The sequence below is a fragment of the Danio rerio genome, chromosome 4 (genome assembly GCF_052040795.2).
Source record: "Danio rerio strain M-AB ecotype USA chromosome 4, GRCz13ab, whole genome shotgun sequence".
NCBI lineage: Eukaryota > Metazoa > Chordata > Actinopteri > Cypriniformes > Danionidae > Danio > Danio rerio.
This window is the reverse complement of record NC_141024.2, coordinates 51,977,480-51,989,807: the sequence shown is the minus strand read 5'-3', so window position 1 is coordinate 51,989,807 and position 12,328 is coordinate 51,977,480. Positions and strand designations below refer to the sequence as shown.

The window sequence follows — 12,328 nt, the reverse complement described above, 5'->3', positions numbered from 1 at the left end:
GACAGATGTATGAGCATATCAGCATTGGTGGTTCAGTGGTAGAATTCTCGCCTCCCACGCGGGAGAGCCGGGTCCGATTACCGGCCAATGCAATTCCTATTTTGTGTTGCTAATCTTCCAGCTCTGGGTAACAGCCTTGCAGCAATCACACCCCACTAGGACAAATGTATGAGCATATCAGCATTGGTGGTTCAGTGGTAGAATACTCACCTGCCACGCGGGAGATCCAGGTGCGACTCCCGGCCAATGCAAATCCTGTTTTGTGTTGCTACTCTTCCAGCTTTGGGTAACAGCCTTGCAGCAATCACACCCCACTAGGACAACTCTATGAGCATATCAGCATAGGTGGTTCACTGGTAGAATTGTCGCCTGCCACGCGGGAGACCAGAGTATGATTCCTGGCCAATGCAAATCCTGTTTTGTGTTGCTAATCTTCCAGCTCTGGGTAACAGCCTTGCAGCAATCACACCCCACTAGGACAGACAATCAAGCATATCAGCATTGGTGGTTCAGTGGTAGAATTCTCGCCTGCCACGCGGGAGACCGGGGTCCCATTCCCGGCCAATGCAAATCCTGTTTTGTGTTGCTACTCATCCAGCTCTGGGTAACAGCCTTGCAGCAATCACACCCCACTAGGACAGCAGTATGACCATATCAGCAATGTTGGTTTAGTGGTAGAATTCTCGTGTCCCACGCAGGGGACCCGGGTCCGATTCCCGGCCAACGCAGTTCCTGTTTTGTGTTGCTTCTCTTCCAGCTCTGGGTAACAGCCTTGCAGCAATCACACCCCACTAGGACACGTGTTTGAGCTTATGAGCATTGGTGGTTCAGTGGTAGTATTCTCGCCTGCCACGTGGGAGAGCCGGGTCCGATTCCTGGCCAATGCAGTTCCTATTTTGTGTTGCTAATTTTTCAGCTCTGGGTAACAGCCTTGCAGCAATCACACATCACTAGGACAGCAGTATGAGCATATCAGCATTGGTGGTTCAGTGGTAGAATTCTCGCCTCCCACGCGGGAGAACCGGGTCCGGTTCCCCGCCAATGTAATTCCTGTTTTGTGTTGCTAATCTTCCAGCTCTGGGTAATAGCCTTGCAGCAATCACACCCCACTAGGACAACTCTATGAGCATATCAGCATAGGTGGTTCAGTTGTAGAACTCTCGGCTGCCATGCGGGAGTTCCAGGTGCGACTCCTGGCCAATGCAAATCCTGTTTTGTGTTGCTACTCTTCCATCTCTGGGTAACAGCCTTGCAGCAATCACACCCAACTAGGAGAGCAGTATGAGCATATCAGCATTGGTGGTTCACTGGTAGAATTCTTGCCTGACACGCGGAAGACCCGAGTACGATTCCTGGCCAATGCAAATCCTGTTTTGTGTTGCTAAGCTTCCAGCTCTGGGTAACAGCCTTGCAGCAATCACACCCCACTAGGACAGATTAACGAGCATATCAGCATTGGTGGTTCAGTGGTAAAATTCTCCCCTGCCATGCGGGAGACCCGGGTCCGATTCCCGGCCAATGCAAATCCTGTTTTGTGTTGCTACTCTTCCATCTCTGGGTAACAGCCTTGCAGCAATCACACCCCACTAGGACAGCAGTATGAGCATATCAGCAATGGTGGATTAGTGGTAGAATTCTCGCGTCCCACGTAGGAGACCTGGGTCCGATTCCCAGCCAACGCAGTTCCTGTTTTGTGTTGCTTCTCTTCCAGCTCTGGGTAACAGCCTTGCAGCAATCACACCCCACTAGGACACATGTTTGAGCATATGAGCATTGGTGGTTCAGTGGTAGTATTCTCGTCTGCCACGTGGTAGACATGGGTCCGATTCCCAACCAATGCAATTTCTCTTTTGTGTTGCTAATTTTCCAGCTCTGGGTAACAGCCTTGCGGCAATCACACCCAACTAGGACAAATAAATGAGCATATCAGCATAGGTGGTTCACTGGTAGAAAAGTCGCCTGCCACGCGGGAGACCCGAGTATGACTCCTGGCCAATGCAAATCCTGTTTTGTGTTGCTATTCATCCAGCTCTGGGTAACAGCCTTGCAGCAATCACACCCCACTAGGACAAATTAACGAGCATATCAGCATTGGTGGTTCAGTGGTAGAATTCTCGCCTGCCACGCGGGAGACCCGTGTCCGATTCCCGGCCAATGCAAATCCTCTTTTGTGTTGCTACTCTTCCAGCTCTGGGTAACAGCCTTGCAGCAATCACACATCACTAGGACAGCTGTAAGAACATATCAGCATTGGTGGTTCAGTGGTAGAATTCTCGCCTCCCACGTGGGAGACGCGGGTCTGATTCCCGGCCAATGCTATTCCTGTTTTGTGTTGCTACTCTTCCAGCTCTGGGTAATAGCCTTGCAGCAATCACACCCCACTAGGACAATTCTATGAGCATATTAGCATTGGTGGTTCAGTGGTAGAACTCTCGGCTGCCATGCGGGAGTTCCAGGTGCGACTCCCGGCCAATGCAAATCCTGTTTTGTGTTGCTACTCTTCCAGCTCTGGGTAACAGCCTTGCAGCAATCACACCCAACTAGGAGAGCAGTATGAGCATATCAGCATTGGTGGTTCACTGGTAGAATTTTTGCCTGACACGCGGAAGACCCGAGTACGATTCCTGGCCAATGCAAATCCTGTTTTGTGTTGCTAAGCTTTCAGCTCTGGGTAACAGCCTTGCAGCAATCACACCCCACTAGGACAGCAGTATCAGCATATGAGCAATGGTGGTTTAGTGGTAGAATTCTAGCGTCCCACGCAGGAGACCTGGGTCCGATTCCCGGCCAACGCAGTTCCTGTTTTGTGTTGCTTCTCTTCCAGCTCTGGGTAACAGCCTTGCAGCAATCACACCCCACTAGGACACATGTTTGAGCATATGAGCATTGGTGGTTCAGTGGTAGTATTCTCGCCTGCCACGTGGGAGACATGGGTCCGATTCCCAGCCAATGCAATTTCTTTTTTGTGTTGCTAATTTTCCAGCTCTGGGTAACAGCCTTGCAGCAATCACACCCCACTAGGACAAATGAATGAGCATATCAGCATTGGTGGTTCACTGGTAGAATTCTCGCCTGCCATGCAGGAGACCCGGGTCTGATTCCCGGCCAATGCAAATCCTGTTTTGTGTTGCTACTCATCCAGCTCTGGGTAATAGCCTTGCAGCAATCACACCCCACTAGGAGAGCAGTATGAGCATATCAGCATTGGTGTTTTAGTGGTAGAATTCTCGCCTTCCACGCGGGAGAGCCGGGTCCGATTCCCGGCCAACGCAATTCCTGTTTTGTGTTGCTAATCTTCCAGCTCTGGGTAACAGCCTTGCAGCAATCACACCCCACTAGGACAGATGTATGAGCATATCAGCATTGGTGGTTCAGTGGTAGAATTCTCGCCTCCCACGCGGGAGAGCCGGGTCCGATTCCCGGCCAATGCAATTCCTGTTTTGTGTTGCTAATCTTCCAGCGCTGGGTAACAGCCTTGCAGCAATCACACCCCACTAGGACAGATGTATCAGCATATCAACATTGGTGGTTCAGTGGTAGAATTCTCGCCTGCCACGCGGGAGACCCGGGTCCGATTCCCGGCCAATGCAAATCCTGTTTTGTGTTGCTACTCTTCCAGCTCTGGGTAACAGCCTTGCAGCAATCACACATCACTAGGACAGCCATAAGAACATATCAGCATTGGTGGTTCAGTGGTAGAATTCTTGCCTCCCACATGGGAGACCCGGGTCTGATTCCTGGCCAATGCTATTCCTGTTTTGTGTTGCTACTCTTCCAGCTCTGGGTAACAGCCTTGCAGCAATCACACATCACTAGGACAGCCATAAGAACATATCAGCATTGGTGGTTCAGTGGTAGAATTCTCGCCTCCCACGTGGGAGACCCGGGTCTGATTCCCGGCCAATGCTATTCCGGTTTTGTGTTGCTACTCTTCCAGCTCTGAGTAACAGCCTTGCAGCAATCACACCCCACAAGGACAATTCTAGAGCATATCAGCATTGGTGGTTCAGTGGTAGAATTCTCGCCTGCCACGAGGGAGATCCAGGAGCGACTCCCAGCCAATGCAAATCCTGTTTTGTGTTGCTACTCTTCCAGCTCTGGGTAACAGCCTTGCAGCAATCACACCCAACTAGGAGAGGAGTTTGAGCATATCAGCATAGGTGGTTCACTGGTAGAATTGTCGCCTGCCACGCGGGAGACCAGAGTATGATTCCTGGCCAATGCAAATCCTGTTTTGTGTTGCTAATCTTCCAGCTCTGGGTAACAGCCTTGCAGCAATCAAACCCCACTAGGACAGCAGTATGACCATATCAGCAATGTTGATTTAGTGGTAGAATTCTCGTGTCCCACGCAGGGGACCCGGGTCCGATTCCCGGCCAACGCAGTTACTGTTTTGTGTTGCTTCTCTTCCAGCTCTGGGTAACAACCTTGCAGCAATCACACCCCACTAGGACACGTGTTTGAGCATATGAGCATTGGTGGTTCAGTGGTAGTATTCTCGCCTGCCACGTGGGAGACATGGGTCCGATTCCTGGCCAATGCAGTTCCTGTTTTGTGTTGCTACTCTTCCAGCTCTGGGTAACAGCCTTGCAGCAATCACACATCACTAGGACAGTCGTAAGAACATATCAGCATTGGTGGTTCAGTGGTAGAATTCTCGCCTCCCACGTGGGAGACCCGGGTCTGATTCCCGGCCAATGCTATTCCTGTTTTGTGTTGCTACTCTTCCAGCTCTGGGTAACAGCCTTGCAGCAATCACACCCCACTAGGACAACTCTATGAGCATATCAGCATTGGTGGTTCACTAGTAGAATTCTCGCCTGCCTGATTACGTTTCCTGGCCAATGCAAATCCTGTTTTGTGTTGCTAATCTTCCAGCTCTGGGTAACAGCCTTGCAAAAATCACACCCCACTAGGACAGATATTTGAGCATATCAGCATTGGTGGTTCAGTGGTAGAATTCTCACCTGCCACGCGGTAGTCCAGGGTCTGATTCCCAGCCAATGCAAATTCTCTTATGTGTTGCTACTCATCCAGCTTTGGGTAATAGCCTTGCAGCAATCACACCCCACTAGGGCAGCACTATAATCATATCAGCTTAAATGGTTCACTGGTAGGATTCTTGCCTGCCACGCGGGAGACCCGGGTCTGATTCCTGCCCAATGCAATTCCTGTTTTGTGTTGCTACTCTTCCAGCTCTGGGTAACGGCCTTGCAGCAGTCACACCCCACTAGGGCAGCACTATACGCATATCAGCTTAAATTGTTCACTGGTAGGATTCTTGCCTGCCACGCGGGAGACCCGGGTCCGATTCCTGGCCAACGCAATTCCTGTTTTGTGTTGCTACTCTTCCAGCTCTGGGTGACAGCGTTGCAGCAATCACACCCCATTAGGACAACTCTATGAGCATATCAGCATTGGTGGTTCAGTGGTAGAATGTCACCTGCCACGCGGGAGATCCAGGTGCGACTCCCGGTCAATGCCAATCCTGTTTTGTGTTGCTACTCTTCCAGCTCTGGGTAACAGCCTTGCAGCAATCACACCCAACTAGGAGAGCAGTATGAGCATATCAGCATTGGTGGTTCACTGATAGAAATCTCGCCTGCCACGCGGGAGACCCGAGTACGATTCCTGGCCAATGCAAATCCTCTTTTGTGTTGCTAATCTTCCAGCTCTTGGTAACAGCCTTGCAGCAATCACACCCAACTAGGACAGATAATCGAGCATATCAGCATTGGTGGTTCAGTGGTAGATTTCTAGCCTGCCATGCGGGAGACCCGGGTCCGATTCCCGGCCAATGCAAATCCTGTTTTGTGTTCCTTCTCATCCAGCTCTGGGTAACAGCCTTGCAGCAATCACACCCCACTAGGACAGCAGTATGAGCATATCAGCAATGGTGGTTTAGTGGTAGAATTCTTGCATCCCACGCAGGGGACCCGGGTCCGATTCACGGCCAACGCAGTTCCTGTTTTGTGTTGCTTCTCTTCCAGCTCCGGGTAACAGCCTTGCAGCAATCACACCCCACTAGGACAGATATTTGAGCATATCAGCATTGGTGGTTCAGTGGTAGAATTCTCGCCTGCCACGCGGGAGTCCAGGGTCTGATTCCCAGCCAATGCAATTTCTTTTATGTGTTGCTACTCATCCAGCTCTGGGTAATAGCCTTGCAGCAATGACACCCCACTAGGACATCAGTATGAGCATATCGGCATTGGTGGTTCAGTGGTAGAATTCTCGCCTCCCACGCAGGAGACCTGGGTACGAATCCCAGCTAATGCAATTCCTATTTTGTGTTGCTACTCTTCCAGCTCTGGGTAACTGCCTTGCAGCAATCACACCCCACTTGGGCTGCAGTATTAGCATATCAGCACTGGTGGTTCACTGGTAGAATTCTTTCATGCTTTGAGGGAGACCTGGGTTCCATTCCTGGCTAATGCAATTGCTGTTTTGTGTGGCTCCCGTAACAATTCTGGTTGACGGCCTTTTAGCACTCACATAACACAAAGGCAAAAAATAACATGGGTCAGCATTGGTGGTTCAGTGGTGGAATTCTCGCCTGCCACGCTGGAGACCCGGGACCAATTCCCGGCCAATGCAATTCCTGTTTTGTGTTGCTACTCTTCCAGCTCTGGGTAACAGCCTTGCAGCAGTCACACCCCACTAGGGCAGCACTTTAAGCATATTAGCATTGGTGGTTCAGTGGTAGAATTCTTGCCTGCCACGCGGGAGACCCGGGTCCGATTCCTGGCCAATGCAATTCCTGTTTTGTGTTGCTATTCTTCCAGCTCTGGGTAACAGCCTTGCAGCAATCACACCCCACTAGGACAGTAGTAAGAGCATATCAGCATTGGTGGTTCAGTGGTAGAATTCTCGCCTCCCATGCGGGAGACCCGGGTCCGATTCCCAGCCAATGCAAATCCTATTTTGTGTTGCTACTCATCCAGCTCTGGGTAACAGCCTTGCAGAAATCACACCCCACTAGGACAGCAGTATAAGCATATCAGCATTGGTGGTTTAGTGGTAGAATTCTCGTCGAAGTAAAGCCAAAACATTTAATGAAGTAAAAAGAGATGATGGGGTAGTTGTAGAAACAAATGACGGAATATTGGAAGAAATTAAAAATTACTATGACAAGTTATTTAGTGCAGAAGGTGTGATAGAGAAGGACAAAGCAGAATTACTAAAACAAATAAAAACAACAGCAGGAGAGATAGAAAAAAGCAATGTGATGAACAAATAAACGAGGAAGAAATAAAAAGAGCAATTAACGAGTTAAATAAAAATAAAAGTCCAGGAATAGATGGGTTGGGGAATGAGTTTTATATAGTTTTTAAAGATATTTTAACTGGAATTTTAAAAGAGGTATATGAGATTTTTAAGGAAGGAGAATTAAATGTAAGAATGGGAATGGGATTAATGAAATTGATATATAAAAGGAAAGGAGGAAAAAATGATTTAAAGAATTACAGACCAATAACAATGCTAAATACATATTTAAAAATTTTATCTAAAGTTTTAGCCAACAGACTAAAAGAAATAATGCCTAGTATAATAAAAACAAACCAGGTATATGGAGTAAAGGGAAGAGACATAGCGGACACAACAATTAGCATTAAAGACACAATAAGATACATGAACGAAAAGAAAAAAAGAGGCTTTTTAATTAGCTTGGATTTTGAAAAGGCATTCGATAGAGTTGAGCACAGTTTTTTATTTGATATTTTACAGAGTTTTGGATTTGGGGAGAATTTAAAAAAATGGATTGGTATTTTATACAAAGGGGCAACAACAAGAATTAAATGTAATGGTTTTTTAACAAAAAATGTGAACATCACATGATCGATCAGACAAGGGTGTCCGCTATCAGCTCTTTTATATTCATTAGTGGCAGAACCCTTGGGATTAATGATAAAACAAGATGAGGAGATAAAGGGAATAGGACTTGATGGACAAGAAACAAAAATATTCCAATACGCAGATGATACAACTCTTTTAATGAAAGATATCGAAAGTGTAAAGAAAGCGATGCAAATAGTGCAGAAATACTGTCGAGGATCAGGAGCAAAAATAAATGAAAGTAAAAAGGAATACATGAGATTAGCAGAGGTAGGGAATTTAGCAGAGCTGTTCACTTTTAAAGAAACTAAAGAAATCAAGATTTTAGGAGTTTTAATGGGGAAGGATGAAAAGAAAGCAGATGATACAATGTGGGAGGAAGTGCTTGGAGGGATTGAGAAAAGACTAATATTCTGGAAAAACAGGACATTAACATTAAAAGGGAAGGTTTCAGTGTTAAATGTTTTAATGGTGTCAAAGTTGTGGTATATTTTATATGTGTCTGCAATGCCGATGTGGGCAGAAAAAAGGCTGAAAAAATGTTTTTTAGATTTTTTATGGGAGGGGAAACCAGCAAAAATAGCACATGCCACTTTAATAGGGGAAGTGGATAAGGGAGGACTGGGGTTGATGGACGTAGAGCAAAGAAAAAAATAGTTTGAGGGTCAAATTAATATAAAAGTACTTTGACAAAGAAACGGAAGCAACGTGGAAAGGAACTGTGGGATATTTTTTAAATAAATGTGGTAATTTTTATTTGGGGGACAGTATTTTATGGATGAAAACAAAAAAACTGGATGGCGGAGAGGGTGCCGGATTTTTATAAAGAATTGTTAAGAGCTTGGGGCAAATTTTTAAACAATGTGCATTTTAAACCTCTAGGGAGAGAGAACATTTTAAATCAGCCTCTTTTCTTAAACAACTGCATTTTAAATCAAGGGAGGGAGATTTTTTTTAAAGAAATGGTGGGTGGCAGGAATAGTTAAAGTAAGGGATATTTTATATGAGTTTAAAGAAGGTTTTTTACCAGTACAATGCATTATTGATGCCATGGAAGAAGCAAAGGAAGAATATAGCGGACAAGAAATAAAAAATAAGTACCAAATAATTAAAGCTGCAATCCCTCAAGAATGGATTCAAAAAATTGAAAATAAAGAAGATGACGTTGATGGAATGGAAGTGTATGTGAGAATAGGGGAGAAATTGAATGATTTTAAGGAATGTACGGTGAAAAGTTTTTATTGTGTCTTTAGGGATGCAGTTTTTAAGAAACCTGTGGCAAATGAATACTGGATGCAAAAATACGAGATAACAAATGAGAACAACATATGGGAAAACATGAGAGGTATTTTTATACAAACAAAACTGGCAAACTTAGAATATTTTATTAGACACAGAGCGATTTTTACTGATGCTATTTTAAATAAAATTGGGATGGAACAAGATGCAACACACTGTAAACCCAAATGTTCAAAATAATTAAATTGATTGAGTTGTAAAAACTCAATTTTCTAAAGTAGTTCTACTAACTTAAATAGTTTAAGTTTGTGTAACTTTTTTATTGGTTTTGAGAGAATTGAACTTATTATTTTTGATTAACTGGAACTTGCTCATTAAGTAAGTTCCACTTAGGAGTATAATTTAACTTTACTTGTTAATGTCAATGTCAATTGTATTTATATAGCACTATTAAACACAACAAAAGGTTGACAATGTGCTGCAAAATAAAAATCACTAAGAGATATATAAAAAATAAGACTTTTTTTGTAGTTTCAACACGCTATCTGCGTATGAAATCAGTACCATTTGTGGGTGTGTGTGGTTAAGCAATTGTTTTGTCATTTTTTAATTAAATTATATACATATAAACAGGCTAAAATAAACAGAACATCTGGTTTAATGTAAGCCCAAAATAGAATATTCTATTAGATATAATATATCTATTATTATTACCGGCAGTAAAATATGCCGCTGATGTTTCTGTGACATTTTATTGGCTCACGAGGTTCACGTGCTCCAAGTTCAGCGTGAGACTTTTGCGACATTGTGGGAACGCGCAATGCTTCACTTTTGGCGCCACAAAATACTGCGGTGAGTGAGGAGAATTTCAGCTTCAAGCTTTCGGCAGTAATCAGGACCTCTGGTGTCACGGTAAGTGTTACATGCATTATAAACATGGTCTTATTTTGTAAAAAGTTAGACAAAACTTTAAATAGCATTCACTTGTTACGTATATTCATATTCAAAAGTAATGGATGTCTCGCGACTTGCGAGGAATAACCGATGAAATGGGCCTGAAACAAACACCCATCGAAGCATATGTTACACATTACATTAGCTAACTTCTATATAATTTTTGAACGATTCGTAGTCTATATTTCCGCTTGCACGACATTAGGCGCTTAGATTGTAACTGACACACGATTTAAAAATAAGCATCTAGTGTTGCCAGATGTAACTTGACTGATTCAAGCCTCAAAACCCGCCGAAAATCAACTGCCCAGAAATCTGGAGGCTATCATATGCTTTTCCGAGTTGAGGACCGGGAGGTGGTATCTGGGGCTGAGGGGAACGTCGTTGCAAAGATGGCCAAAGTTTCTTTACCCACCTATGTCATTTTTACCCGCACAGTATTTAAAACTGTCTAAGTAATTGTGCGGGGAAATCGCTCAATCTGGCAACACTGAATCCGTCAGGCTTTAGCTGTGTCTTATTTCAGAGGCTGCGCCCTCCGAAGGATATAGACTTCAAAGGTGAGTGCCTCTTTAGTAAGACATGTCATAGTCTATTTTTAAACGTGTTTAGATGTCAAAGTCAAATAAACCCAATTCATACATTTAATCCAGAGTTTTCATTTTAAAAACGTCCTGCCGTTATCAGCAAGCAATGAATCTTGGGATGTTCGAGGCCGCGAAGTATCCACCGGTTGTATACTTCGTTACCTGGGAAGTGAAGGATGCATTTTTGAGGCTGCACTTGAATTTTTTAAAAATGAAACAGCCTTCGGCGCGCCACGATTACGCATCGCACTTCGAATGCATCATTTGGCGGATGCAGCCTCTGAAATGAGACACAGCTTTTGTCTGCTGTGTTAAAGGTTCAGGACACCCTGGAGAACTTTTTCTTGTATTAACAGATTTGTGTGTGTTGAGCATCAGTTAAGACAATGTTAGCATCTGTCAGCTTTAATTGTGGGGAAAACTGGATAATTTTGAGCTTTTGTCAGCTAATTTCAGCTTCCGGGTTTAAAATGATTTTTGGGGCGGGATCAAAATCGGCGACGTAGCGCAGAACTGCAAGTGCAATGATGACGCGTCGGTTTCTCATTATTATTCATAGCAGAGTTTTCTTATCCTATGAGAAGAGCCGGCTGCTTAATTATTCATCAGACCTGCCAGAGTCAAGCCCAAGCTGAGACACAGACCGACAGTTTTTAGCCGTTCATGAAGGCTCATATGCGTTTGTTTCCATGATCCACGGGGTTTGTTGCATGTTTTCCCCCGCGATCTTGTCAGGGCCGATCATACAGCAAAGCTGTGTGTGTGCTGCAAGCATTTTTGTCGGGAGAGCAGCACGAGAATTAGAGAATGGCGGACGCTGTCTTTTATCAGGAGTTCGTTCACATTCAGACACATCGCCGTGCTGCTGTGTTCGCCTAAATCCTCCAGATTACCAGCAGGGCTAACGGTTAAAATAGACAGGTCAGGAGACCTGCTGCACTGAGTCTGCTGGATACGGGGATTGAGGGAGAAGTCCTCATTTATAGGGTTTACCTGAACACACTTATCTTTATAATGATATAAATTGTGGTTATGTGTATATGAAATAACGAATAACAAATGTAGAAGGGCATTAAATTACTGTTCATTTCTTTGCATTTTAACTTTGTGAACTATAAACTCAAGCGTCTCCTCACAGTTTGTCTCATTTTGTGAGTTAACTGACAACAACAGTTGTTTGCTTACGTTCTCCCCTGATGGCCACGCCCACTCCTGCCCGATGCTCGCGGAGCTCCACGCCCATTAATCATGCATCTTTTGAAAAAAATCTGAAGTAGACTTTAACCAAAAGTGGGGGGTGTCATGGCCCTTTAAAAACGATATAACTTGGAAAACATACTTTCCACAATGTGTTGGTGTGCCATTGATACAAAATGGGGACTTGAAGAGCAAGTGTCATTGTAGAAATGTGTCTAAACAGTTTAATATATTTTAAGTCTAGTATGGAAAAAATAATATATAACTGTTGCACTTTAGTTTTGACTGATGACATCTGTTTAGAGATAAAACAGTGATGTAGTCCACAACAATCACATTCCGGCTTAACATTTAACAGCCACAACTGTCTATTATATAGTAGTGCCCTTTTTGTTTGGGGTTACATCAACATAAATAACTTTTCAATTTAATTTAATGATTTAAAAACTCCTAAAGGCTTTACATATTTCATTACTGGATAAATATACACTATCTAACATTAATCTCGTTTTTTT

The 12,328-nt window shown here is 44.3% G+C and overlaps 2 protein-coding genes and 6 non-coding genes across 10 annotated transcripts in view; all 8 read left to right on the top strand.

Annotated features, from left to right (window-relative positions):
* Window positions 1-12,328, top strand: part of LOC137490940 (uncharacterized) — a 627,578-nt gene that overhangs the window by 113,980 nt on the left and 501,270 nt on the right. The gene's annotated exons all lie outside the window — the stretch shown is intronic.
* Window positions 1-12,328, top strand: part of LOC137490961 (protein NLRC3-like) — a 372,316-nt gene that overhangs the window by 162,572 nt on the left and 197,416 nt on the right. The window lies entirely within an intron of this gene.
* Window positions 22-92, top strand: trnag-ccc (transfer RNA glycine (anticodon CCC)). The gene has a single exon. It is a non-coding gene; the product is annotated as a tRNA-Gly (tRNA).
* trnag-ccc (transfer RNA glycine (anticodon CCC)) lies at window positions 3,361-3,431 on the top strand. The gene has a single exon. It is a non-coding gene; the product is annotated as a tRNA-Gly (tRNA).
* trnag-ccc (transfer RNA glycine (anticodon CCC)) lies at window positions 3,838-3,908 on the top strand. The gene has a single exon. It is a non-coding gene; the product is annotated as a tRNA-Gly (tRNA).
* trnag-ccc (transfer RNA glycine (anticodon CCC)) lies at window positions 4,632-4,702 on the top strand. The gene has a single exon. It is a non-coding gene; the product is annotated as a tRNA-Gly (tRNA).
* trnag-ccc (transfer RNA glycine (anticodon CCC)) lies at window positions 6,209-6,279 on the top strand. The gene has a single exon. It is a non-coding gene; the product is annotated as a tRNA-Gly (tRNA).
* On the top strand, window positions 6,845-6,915 carry trnag-ccc (transfer RNA glycine (anticodon CCC)). The gene has a single exon. It is a non-coding gene; the product is annotated as a tRNA-Gly (tRNA).